The sequence below is a fragment of the Phacochoerus africanus genome, chromosome 3 (genome assembly GCF_016906955.1).
Source record: "Phacochoerus africanus isolate WHEZ1 chromosome 3, ROS_Pafr_v1, whole genome shotgun sequence".
Taxonomy (NCBI): Eukaryota; Metazoa; Chordata; class Mammalia; order Artiodactyla; family Suidae; genus Phacochoerus; species Phacochoerus africanus.
In genome coordinates this window covers 90731280-90744776 of record NC_062546.1, presented here as the reverse complement: position 1 = coordinate 90744776, position 13497 = coordinate 90731280, and positions in this window count along the sequence as shown.

Below are 13497 nucleotides of genomic sequence, written 5' to 3'. Positions count from 1 at the left end.
TTATGTGTTTGACTGATTCACTTTGTTGTACACCTAAAACTAAAACAATATTGGAAATCAAAAATCCTCCAATAAAATTAAATTTAAAAAATAGACTAGGAAAATTGAAAGGGAGGCTATGCTAGGGAGGTTGCCAAATTCTTACGAGGCACGCACAGGGTTAAGGTGACAAAACACAGAGATAAAAATGACTAATAGTGGAGTTCCTTTTGTGAATCAGCAAGTTAAAAACCCAACAGTGTCTGTGAGGAAGTGGGTTTGATTCCTGGCCTCACTCAGTGGGATAAGTATCCACCTCAGATTGGACCCATAGCCCAGGAACTTCCATATGCAGTAGGTGTAGCCATAAAAAGAAAAAAAAATGACTAGTAGAGTGTTTAAAATGAGAAAGCATAAAGGTCATGGTTTTGAAGTTTGAAGATCATATCTTTGCAGCACTTCAGCAAATGTTCTTCACTTGTAACTTCCCCACCAGACTGTCAATTCTGCAAGGCAGGAACATGGTCTATATTCTTGGTTGCTATATCTCAAGCAATAGGACCAGGATTACGTACATCGTAGTGGATTATTTGACAATGAAAACAAAAATTACTCATGAGAGAGAACTCTGATATAGCCCAAGGTGGAAGCCACATGCCATGGCTTTAGGCATGCTTTCTGCCTTAAAAAAGTTGGTATCACACTCTACATCCACAGAAGATGGACCAAGTGTGTGGGCATATTGGCAAGATGGGGAACTTGCTTTTGATACTCAAAAGGGTGGAGGGATAATCATACATGAAGGAGTTTTATTTGATCTGGTCTTTGAATGAAGGAGATCATAGGGAGGGCTTCCCAGATTTAAAAAAAAAAAAAAAGGAGTTATAGTTGTATAAGTTTTGCTTTTCTCCCATGTTAGCATGTTGATGATTTTCCAGTTTTCCTAGTTTGTAGGAGATACTAAATAATAACCCTGGGTTTTGTTTGTTTGACTTGTTTTGTTTTGTTCTTGATGGGTAATAATGCTCCCTTGCTTCTTGGTGGGGAGAGAAGCTATTGGGCCCAGGGGCTGGGACTGAGTGGGCAGCTTTTCTGTCCATCCCCTTATTTTCAGGCTGACCTCCTGTTCTTGTACACCACAAGTGATGTCCCACTCAGATGGATGTCTCCTCTGCTACAGGCTCCGCTGGCCCTTATGCTGAGATAAGACTTTTTCCATCTAGGTGATTCTTTGTCAACAGGTTGTAACTTCTCCTGTGTTGATGGCCCCATTCCCATTCTCTTCCTACTAGATGTTTTCCTCACATCCATATCATCATTTCACTGGGAAGAGAGGCAAGGAAGCCACAGAACACATATGTCCAAACAATCACCTTGCTCTGGAAACAAATCTTGTGACCCATTTGTTCATCTTATTTTATCACACAGTTTTGACTGGACAATTTTAATAATTTTTTTTGCTTTTTTTTTTTTTTTTTTTTTGCTTTTTAGGGTTGCACCTTCAGCGTATGGAGATTCCCAGACTAGGGGTGAATTCTGAGCTGCAGCTGCTGGCCTATGCCACAACAATGCAAAATCTGAGCCTCTTCTGTGAACTACACCACAGCTCACAGCAACACCAGATCCTTAATCCACTGAGCGAGGTCAGGGATTGAACCTGCGTACTCATGTATGCTAGTTAGATTTGTTAACCACTGAGCCACGAAGGGAACTCCATTTTTTTTTTTTTTTGCTTTTTAGGGATGTACCTGTGGCATTTGGAAGTTCCCAGGCCAGAGGTCTAATCAGAGCTGCAGCTGCCAGCCTACACCACAGCTCACACAACACTGGATCCTTAACCCACTGAGTGAGGCCACAGATGGAATCTGCATCCTCATGGACATTAGTTAGGTCCATAACCCACTGAGCCATAACAGGAACACCAAATTTTAATAATTCAGATTTTAGTTTTTAAGTAACAAGAGTTGGAACTCCAAGCTATAAAATCAATTACTCTTGGTTTTTACGGTTTAGAATTCTGGGATATGTAGTAACATCATATTAATAGGAAAATGGATATTCAACTATTGTTTTATGATAACACTTAGAGTCTGTGAAATATATTAAAATGTGGCTATACAAGAAGAGATTAACACTTTGCCGGCAATTCAAAGTTGTTTTGTTTTTGAAAAAAGCCTGCAGGCTGTCAGAGTAATGTTCCAAACAAAATATATATGTATGCACATGTAAATTGGAATTATATTACCTTCAATTCTCAGTTTTTCTCTAAAAACACTCTTGGGTCAGAATAGCCAAAACACTTGGATCAGAAAACTTCTTTGTAGTTTTGCAATAAATATTGATCTAATCTGAGTATTGATAGTATGATTGAGTAAACATAGATGTTAGCATTGGGTCTATAACTGTTCCGTGGGTACCAAGATACCTTAATCCTATGCAGTCAACTTCCTCTGTCCCACTTGTTCTAAAGCAGTAGTAGCAGGCACAGGCACAAGGAAAGAACCAGGGTCTGAGGGAGCAGTAAGGTATAGAACATGCATCCAAAAATGTTAGGCAGAGAAGGAAAGAAAATGCGTGGAGTCAGAGCTGCTGCTGTGGCTGATTTTGGAACAGAATACCAGCAGCTGAGAAGGTCATGGATGGGAGGAGATAAAGCCAAGGTTGGATATGGATCAGAAGAGGATGGAAACAACATTGGTTCTGGCCCAAACTATGTCCTGGACTGTGGTTCTCCACCTGTAGGTCCCACCTCAGACTGTTGATGCCTCATCTAATAAGGAGGTGAGAGCCTGGTGACGTCAGAGGGCACCATTCCTATAGTCCATCATCTCCCTGAAGCCTGGACAGAGGGCACCAGTTCTGTAGATGATCTGCTTTGTCCTTAAAAATGGCCTATTTATAAATGTCTCTGTACTCAACTTGTGGAGCATGTGTAAGCTTTCTAAACCTAGAACCCTGAGGTCATATGCATAGGGTCTGACACATGGCAGCCACTGAGGACCAGAAAGCTTCTATTATGAGATAGGAACACTAGTAAAAACTAATCATGTGAGAAATTTAAGCCACCATGGAAGAATTTAAATCAATAATCATCTGTCAAAAACTCATGACTGCTCCCTGTTCTCTTTATGGAGATGCAGGACAGAGAGATTTCACAGAATTTTGATCATCAGTCCTGGATTTCCTGCTTCAGCCAAAACAGGCACTAACTCTTGTGGGTTTTTATTGTAAGCATACAATGTTGATAGGAGTGAGGTCAAGGGCTCCATACTCCATTTATTGATGTTTCTGAGAAAGTCCCAAGACATTATCCTCATTCTCCAATTGTCCTAAAAGATGAACTATTTCTGCATCCATTTCTAGCACAAATAGAAAGCTGTCTCCTAGCTTACGTTGTCTGAAAAATGTTAGCAAAATAGCTGGATTATTTGACTTTGTTGCATTTCATTCAGCTAATTTTGAAAGACCCATTCACTCAATTTTCTATTGCTATTCATACTACATGATCATAAGGAGAAAGTCTAACAAAGAAAAGATGAACAACCAAAATAGTGATATCTTGGCCTCAACTAAATTCTTAAATTTAGATTTATGAAAGGCCATAAGATAACTTTGTCCAGAAACTTCCAATACAAGAGAGACTTCAATAGAAACTTTTCTTGCAGGGGAAAACAAATCCATTCCATTTTGTATTGAATTGATGGAGTCATGTTAATAAGAATTCTCCCTTAGTTTATTAAGCATTATAGGATTGATTATCTAATTTTGGAAGAGGGGATAAAAGGCATAGTGCTGAAATATTACCTGATGTGAAAGAGGAAGAATTTGGAGCTATTGATTCAATCTTTGAAAAAGGCGAAAGAAATATGATTAAAAAGGAAAATCTAGCAGAATGAAGGCAGGAAAAGACCCAGGTACATGATAGCATTGGGATAGCTGAAATATGATGTAAGGATGAAGGTGGTGGAGTTTCTGTCATGGCTCAACAGGTTAAGAACATGGCACAGTGTTCAATACCTGGCCTTGCTCAGCTGGTTAAGGATCCAGAGTTACCACAAGGTGGTATAGGTTGCAGATGCAGCTCAGATCCTGTGTTGCCATGGCTGTGGTGCAGGCCTGCAGCTGCAGCTCTGATTCAACCCCTAGCCCGGGAGCTTCCATATGTCACAAGTACAGATGTTAACAGGTTAATGAGATATAACTGGTCTGTGGTATGTGTGTGTGGTCTGTGTGCAGGTGTGTGGTGTGTATGGTATGTGTATGGTGTATGTATGTATGTGGTCTGTGTTTGTGTGTGTTGTGTGTGTGTGGTATATGTGTGTGTGTACATGGCATGTGTGTGCTGTATGTATGTGTGATGTGTTTCTGTGTGTGTGTGGTGTGTGTGTTTAGTGAATGTGTGGTATGTGTATGTATGTGCATGTGGTATACGTGTTTGATGTATGTATGTATGTTTTATGTATGTGTGGTATATGTATATGTATGTGTGGGTGTGGTGTGTATATGTGTGTGGTGTGGTATAAGTGTGCGTATGGGTATATGGTGTGTGTGTGTGCTGTTATGTATGTGTGTGTGGTATACATGTGTGTTGTGTGTGTATGTGCTGTATATGTGTGTGGTATATATATATGTGTGTGTGTTTACTGTTGGATAGAAGGATTCACCTTCCATCTATGACCCAAACCAAATTCTGCCAATTTCATCTACTTGCAAATTTCTCCACAGAAAAGTATCAGAGATTTGGATGCTTATGATCCAAAAGGAAGGCAATCTTTTTTAGTCTTGGTTCTTTGTGATGGACAGAAGGAAAATGAAAAAGAAACAATTAAATTATTCTATCAGGATAATTGGGAGAATTGGTGACACGTTTTAGCTTTAAGTACATTTGTATGTGCCCTTCAATTCAGAGGTCTATACGTTCATTCATTAATTCATTCAACACACACGCACGTATAAACTCATTCAACATACATGGATATAGATACAGACAATGCAAAATGTCTCATTCTATCCTGTTCCAGTCTATCCTAAAAAGTCACAGGGAGGAAAACCAACCCAAGTAGAGTCCTGTCTCTGCTTCTGGCTGTGTAACTTCTGTTGCTCTCTCTAGGTCTGGCAGGATTGAGTACCAAGCCAAATGATCTTTCCTCTTTTATTACCTTTACACAAATCAATTGCCAAAGAGTTGATTTCTACACAGGTTTCAGCTGGGGAAATACTGACATTTTCCAGCCAGGAAAGAAACTGTCCTGATGGCTTGGAAGTTGTGCCATGTGGGGCTTGGGTTCAGGATACTGCTAACTGAGTTAAAACTCACTTTCCATCACACTGCTTTTTCCAGTCTTCCTGGCTTTATCGGGGCTCACTTTCACATCTTCTTTCATTCACTGTTTCATTCCATAAAGTTTGGAGAATGAGTCACACACACAAAGGAGTGCAGTGTGATAAGAACAGTAAAAAGGTTGTGGACAGAAGATGGTGGAGACCTGAGAATTGTAACAGCCTGGGGCCAGAAAGAGCATCACTCAGAAAGTGTCCCAAGGGAAATGAGAGACACTCAAGTTACACTGACTCTCCTGTGGACACCATGCTGCATGAAGCAGCAGCACCAGGAGTGGGAAGCAGGAAAGGCTCCAACAGACCCTGTGGTTTTCACAGCAGCAAGAGATGCTGGCTCTGTAAGCAGGAAAGAAAAGGTGCTTTCTTATCACAGTTAAGAGCAACAGCTGATGTGTGATCAATCCCTGAAGCCTCCTGGAATGAGTCAGATGGAAAGTCAGAGGCCCCCCAGTTGGACAGGGTGAGAACAAGCCTGTCTGGGGACAGTTACTGGAATTTTATTAGCCACACTATGATGTTCTCTTTGCTAAGATGCCTGTCCCCTAGAGAGGAGGAAGCAGAGAAGCCAGAGGACCTTCAGGGATCAGCTTGAGACAGAGCTGTGAATAGACCCAGAATTCTCGGCCTCTGGGTCCATATTGCTTTTCTGTTTTGTGAAAAGCTCCACAGTAATTTATTCTGGCCTCTGCATGGCTGACAGAATTGCTATTCCTCCCACTGTCTTCTTACTGGATACTTCTAGACCTAATTTGTAACTTAGTCTTTTTTTTCCTTTGTAAATAAATAGGTTTGTGGGCTAAAGTCAAGTCATGTCCTTTTAAAGAACATTTTCCACTAAGAATATAGGAGAAAATATCTTCTTGGGTCCTGATATTTTAGCATCACTCCTATCTGTTATACTTTTTATTTATGAAGTGATTTCAATGGAAAACAGCAATGAAAATTCCTCTGGCAAAAATTTATTGTCAAGATGAGTGGACAAGACTTTACCCTCACCTGACTGAGAATGTAGAGTATTAAAACAAGCAGAATATGTAAATAAGGCTCCATTTGGCCACTCAATTTTCATGTTTAATTCAGTTTGAATTAACTTTTTAATTCTCTTTTCTATCACATGTTTACCAAGAGTGAAATGGCTCCAGGATTTCCTTATTTCACTAGCCAACATTCTATTATTCTTGTCCTACACTCACAAATTCCATCCAACTGCTTATCACTTAGGTGATAGATTCCTTCCATTTTTCAGGACAAGCACACATTGGGGGACTTTCTAAGATCTTTTGCTCCAGGGCAAACCTTAGTCCCAAATAGGATCAAGCTGAGATGCACATGAAGTGTTGTCATTAGGCACATAGGAGATGAAAATAATGCAAAATGAGAATTGTGTTCTTTTGGCTGCTTCCTCTTTGCCGCTGGGATATGCTGTGTGAGCTTGCTTATTTGCTCCTGACAAAAACTCAGACTGGTTTATACTTATCAGTAGAGGCAGGTAGCATGAGGGAATGAAAATTCACCGACTATCTGGCTGCCATGCCTTTCCTGTAGGGGGAATCGCTCAACCTCAGGGGTGAGCAAGCAGCTGCAGAACTACAGCAGGATGGGGTGTCTCAAACTGAAGGGCAAGGAGGACATTTGGTTCTTATATGAACCAATTCTCTCAATGTGTGTGTCTCCTACTTTTGCAATGGAAGGAGTCCTCAGTACATATTGGGCCTTATGGAAAAGATCGAATTGAGAAAGAGGCTAAAGGTTTTGGAAAATTAGTGTAATGCTAACATTTAAGAAGATTACCTTTATTTATATAAAGCACGCTTTTTGCCTACAAATTCATTTTTTTGGCTGTGCCCATGGCATGCAGAAATTCATTCCAGGCGTGGCACCAAACTCACATTGCAGCAGTGACCTAAGACACAGCAATGACTAAGCCATGGTGGTGACAATGCTGGATCTGATCTTTAACCAATGGGCCACCAGGGAACTCCTGCCTGGAAATTTTTAAAAATATCTTGCTTATAAAATCTTACTCCATTTGTACAATAAGCCTGCAAACTAAATACTATCACTGTAAATGTTTAAAAGAAAATACGCACACACACAGACACACACACAAATGCAGGTAAATCATCCCTAAGTTTGTCTAGGATATGGCAGGTCTGGATTTGATACTTGACCATGATTCCTAAACTGAGTGCTCAAGCGCCCAAAGTATCACAGGGCCACGGGGCCACATGGGAGAATTTAAATTGTGAAGGGAAACACAGTGACACTTGACAACAACAAAGCATCACATAAACTACCTGGGCAAAGCATTGGACATGTTCAACTTCAGAGTACGCAGCACTCTTACTGATGTGATGCTCAGTTTTCAGGAGTTGCTACCCACGCACTGCATGCACCGAGGGAAAACTTCCGGATATAGGAAATGAGAATGGTGGCACCAAGTCTGCTTCTACAGTTTGAGAATTTGCTCAGGGCCCAACAGGCACACCTATCCCAGCAGTACATAGCTGTGGCTTGAGAAATAAAATTAAAATGGATTTCAAAGCAATTGGGGCATAGCTATTTATTATTATTATTATTATTATTATTATTATTATTATTATTATTATTTTTACTTAGTTACTTAACTGGGACTCTTAGGTCATTCTTTGAACTTAGGAGGGCAGTGAAAAATACTGAGATCCCACCAGAATGGTCAATCTAAAAAGTTTAGAAATACTAAACTATGTTGAAAAATGGGAAGGGGAACCTATGCCTAGATGGAGAAGTTAGTCTTGCAATAGAGGAGGGATTTTATTATTATTCTTATAGGTACTTGGGGTCAGAACATATGTCCTGACATTTTCAAATGCAGAAAAGAAAAATGAAAAGAATTGCATTCACATAGCCAGGATCTGACCAATGAGGAGGGAATGAGATTACTGAAAATCAGGAGGAAGGATTGAATTCAGGGGTCAAAAAGACAGGTTGTGAGGTTTAAAGGCATAAAGAATGTCTACCTTTCCATACATCTCAGGCTATAGCAAGTGTTCAACAAATTGTGGGTTATTTATTTAATCTAATACTATCAATTTTATTTTTTTTTTAGATAAAGGGCATTTCATTAGAACTTCTGGAAAAATATTTAAAGGAGAAGGAGATGAAATCTATGATTTTGCCGCTTATCATGGCATATCTGATATGCAGTGTTTCTAGCTCTGTATGAGATGCATGTTGTGTACACAAATACACACCTCTGTTCAAATCCACAAGTGCAAGGAGGCTGGTTCTGTGAGATGGATGCATGTGCTGACTCTTGCTAGAGGTACTTACAGCTGCTGAAATAAGATGTGCCAGATAAACACATTTTCCGAACATTGTTTTATTTTAGCACTTCTGTCAAAATACCCCCCTACACACTCTCTTCACCCACTTTCTGCCTGAGACTATAACCTGATACCATGCCGCCCTTTCCTCCCAGTTGGTGTATTTTGAGGTTCAAGAAATGTCAGTGAGAATAACAAGCAGAAGCCCTCAAATAGGTATTCAACTCAGAAGATAACCAGTTTTTTTAAGGGATTATATAGAGGAGAAAGAAAATGTCTGGGATTTACAAGGAGAATTAAATATAATTTATTTACTTATTTATTTAAAGAGCAGACTTTTATTTCTCAGTTCCAGGGATTGAGAAGCCCAAGATCAGGGTAACATCCATTCCGTTCCTGATGGGGCTCTCTGCTGGCTTGCAGCTGTCTTCTCTCCATGTCCTCAGCTGGTAAAGAGAGCAAGTCTCATTTCAAATAAAGACTTCATCCATATGGCTTGGTCATGCGCCATTCTCAACTCTTCTAAACTGTTGTCAGTATTTCTGGGTTACTTTGAGAATAATGTCAACATCTTCCAGTTAGCACTGCAAACACTCAGCTAGGTGGCTCTAAACTGGCATTCCAGGTATAGGAGTTGCCAAAAGTACAGATGGTGGGGGGCCCTGAGTTCAATCTCTGGTGCTGGATGAATAGATGTATCAGCTTCATCAAGTCCTTTAGCATCTCTGAGTCCCAACTTATTTGTAATTAAAAACAAGATAGTGTTGGGAATTTTCATTGGGGCTCAGCAGGTTAATAACCTGACTAGTATCCATGAGGATGTGGATTCTATCCCTGGCCTCACTCGGTGGGTTAAGGATCTGGCATTGCCATGAGCTACAGGGTAGGTCAGAGATGTGGTTCTGATCTGGCATTGCTGTGGCTGTGGTGTAGGCCTGCTGCAGCTCCAATTCACCCTAGCCTCAGAACTTCCATGTGCCACAGGTGTAGCCCTGAAAAGAAAAAACAAACAAACAAACAAAAACAACAAATAAGATAGAGTGAGCTCTGCTTCCAGAAAATGGAGTAAAGACATGTTCCTCTATTACTCCTGCCAAGAACCAAACAATCCTGGATAGTGTATAAATACACACACAAACATGCATACATAAAATTTAAAAAAATTAAAAAAAACATAAAAAATGAGAAGAATGGAAAGTAGAAAGAAGACATATTCCTGGGGGGCTCAGGGCACAGGAACAGCACAGCCTTGAGTCCCTGGTTTTCATTCGCTTCTTCCTTCAAGAAACAGAGTGGGAGAAGACCATGACCAAGAAACTCTAAAGGGTACAGAAAGCAAGTCTTCATAAAATTTGCTCTCTAGCCAAAGGACCCAGAAAGGGATTGTCCCAGAAGACAGAAACCATTTATTTAGCTTTCAATTAAAAACAAAAAGTTAAGCTCAGCAAATAGATTTTACTAAACATTTTTTTTTTTAGTTTTTTTGAATCATGTAAAGATTCTCTAAGGGAATTGCTATAGTGTAGGATCGCTGAAGGATCACTATTGCAATACACATGTCTTACAAGTCTGTTTGGTCTCATCCTGAGGGAAGGGGAGGGAAGGCCTGTGGGCCATGGGCATATCAACTCCTGGCTACTTGGCAGGATTTCAGACTGTGCTCTCTCCATCCTCCAGAGAACTGCCTGGTGCCACCACTGCAGTGATCAGAAGAGCAGAGTCCACAAAACACCGAGAACCGGAATGTGACCGCAGCAAAGGGCCAGGACCTTGTACTTTTTCATGGGTTACACAACCAAGGCCAAGGAGAGGGCGAGGAAAAAGAGCCCTATTGGAAAGAGGAGTTGGCTGAGCCCCTAAACTGAGATTGAGAATAAGGCTCTTGAGCCCATACTTTGCAAATAGAAATAGTGTCCAAAGTTTTCCCAAACCAGAGGGAAAAAAGGTCAAAGTCAGTTTCAAACTGTAGACACAGAAAGAAATGACAGATGCTGAGTACAGTGAATTAGATGAAGTTTTCAGGAGCATCAATGCCAAATTCTGAATGTTAAGTATATCTCCAATAATTTTTTTTCTAATGTGGCTCTTTTTTGGTGAGGGATGGAGAAAGTTGTTATGCTTATTGAACAAGCTAGTTCTTATGGGGGGCGGTAAGGCTTGGGTACAGATACCACTAAGGGGTGAAGTGATCCAATTGACCTGGGATCAGTTCAGGGAGCAATAAGCAAAGTTATAAATCACTCCCACTGTGTGTGCTTTGCTCCCAAAACAGCCCAAGTCTGTTCTAAGTCCATGGGGCACAGGACCTTAATGCTCAACTTGCAGAGAAACAATCAGGAGTATCCCTGATTCCCTAATCCAATGCTCTTGGGTCTCACACAGCCTCTCTTTGTGGCTGCAAGACATAGAAAATACTAAGTGCCTTCCCCCATAATATCCTAAGTCAGTCCAAACTATTAAGACTCCAACATTCTTGAAAATACTGTCGACATCTGAACTAGCAGCTTTGATGAGGGGTGGAGAGCAGAGTATTTGCCTAGATCACTAAGTAGTTCCAACCTTGGGACAGCTCAGTGAGGACAAAAGCCTATGGCAGGCCTGGATTTCTGCTCGAGGCATCCTCCATCAAGGACCCTAAAGTATTAATTTTGATTTACAGTGCCTCACAACACCCCTGTGAGGTAGTCAGTATTATTACCCCCATTTGACAGATGGGAACTGAGGCATTGAAAGGTGTGACTTGCCCAAGGTCAGCCATTATGAATCAGTTGAGGAGGCTGGCACACAGTCTGCATCCACTCCAGTTATGGTCCATTTATAGTAGTACAATAAAATGAAGTTATCCACTCTACATGATCATCCAGTTATAGTAACACAATGAAGAATCCTGAATGAGAGAGAATGACTTTTTTTAAAATTAGTAGTGTGGGTCAACTTTAAAATAAACCATACAAATACTAGAAATATGTAGGAAAAAATCTTAGGCAAGTTGTTTTTTCCACTAAGATACCCCATTTAACCTATGGAAATTTTTTCATAACTTAGCAGGTGGCTAAATTCTAGCATCTCCTTTTGTAAAACTAGTGCAGAAAAAAGAAACAAACAAAACAAAAGAAAAAAAAAACTAGGGAAAGAGATTTATTTGACTAAAGAGAAGAGTAAACTAGAGTTTTAACCTGTAGTTCTGACTGAACTTGTTTACTTTGAAACTGATGTACATTCAAAAAATTAAAAAGAGTCTGAAGATGCCCTCACGATGTGCTCAATTTCCCAAGATTTGCAAATAATGAAAGGTTATGTCTGAAAGATGGATATACTTAAAAAATAAAATTCCTGAAAGATTTGCCAGAGTCTCCAGCACCCAACATGGTTTGGGATATTAAAGGCAAGATAAATTATCTAACAATTTTTTAGTAGTCATTTTTTTCATAAAATGTATTACCATATAGAGAAGTTTTCCTTCAAATGCAACTGATAAATTATGATTAAGTTTTTTTTTAGGTTTTTAGCTTTATTGGAGTATAGTTGCCTTACAAAGTTATGTTAGTTTCAGGAGTACAGCAAAGAGACTCAGTTAAGCATATAAATATATCTACTCCTTTTCAAATTATTTTCCTTTATAGGTTATTACAGACTATTGAGTAGGTTTCCTTGTGCTGTACAGTAAATACTTGTTACTTGAGTCCATTTTATACATAGTAGTGTGCATATGTTAATCCCAACATCCTAATTTATTCCTTCCCCCAGCGGTTCCTCTTTGGTAACCATAAATTTGGTTTTGAAATCTTTGAGTCTGTTTCTGTTTTGTCAATAACTTCTTCTGTATCATCTTTTATTAGAGTATACATCTGAGTGATCTCATAGGATGTTTGTCTTTCTCAAAAGAGAAACAATTTAGACAATACTCCAACAAAACACCATCAAAACACTTCCCCCCCACCTGCCCCCCACCCCCTACCATGACACACAAGCCAAAGGGGCAGCTCAGGAGGTTTAACAGGCAGCAAGGATGCTCAAGCCGGCTGGGTAGTAGTGTGCTGACTACCACCCGACTTTTGGGGTCAGTGGAAACCATGTGAGCAGCCTGCACTTTCCCCCACATTGAGAAGTCACCAAGACAATGCTGTCCCTCCAGGAAGACCTAATGGAAAAGTGGGTATTTGACCAAAGCCCAAGGGCAGGACATCCCAATTTCTTCTCATCAGCAAATGGCATGGGAGGGAAGTGAAGAAATAACAAGGTGGAGGCTCTAAGACCTCCCCTGCCCCAGTGAGCTTACTACCTCCTTCCCTGACCCCACCCACCCCAAGAATCCCACAGCAACTCATATCTACCATGTCTAGCCTCATCTCTGGAGTGGAACCAACAGAGGGTAACAGGTGCCCTGAGATAGGTGGTAGAGATGCTCTGAAAGATGTCTGAGCTCTGCTTAGAATACCACAGCTTCTGTTTGGCATAAGATTTCCAACTGGCCAAGGACAGATGCTGAATTCTGCCTTGGTTCCCACATGCTGTGGACTTAGGCAAAGCCAAACAATGACACAAAGAATGGACCATACAACCATACCACATGACCCCACTCCAACCACAAGCATCTGCTGGCCTTTCCCAAACAATGATCCTATTGTTTCCTATAGGCCACTTGAGGCAGGCCATCCAACATCCACATATTAGTAGCAGAAGGCTTCCTGTGTGGCCCAGGGTCTCTGTGTCATGTTTGCTTACATTTCAATTTAATAGAGTCATGCATTTCCTTTGAAGCTGCCCAGGAATTTTAGGTAACATTTTATATCTTCTCTTTTGAGAAGACATCTGTGTTTTCCTTCTGCCTGAACAGAAGCGTCAGAAAGCAGGCAGCCCTCTCACAGCAACC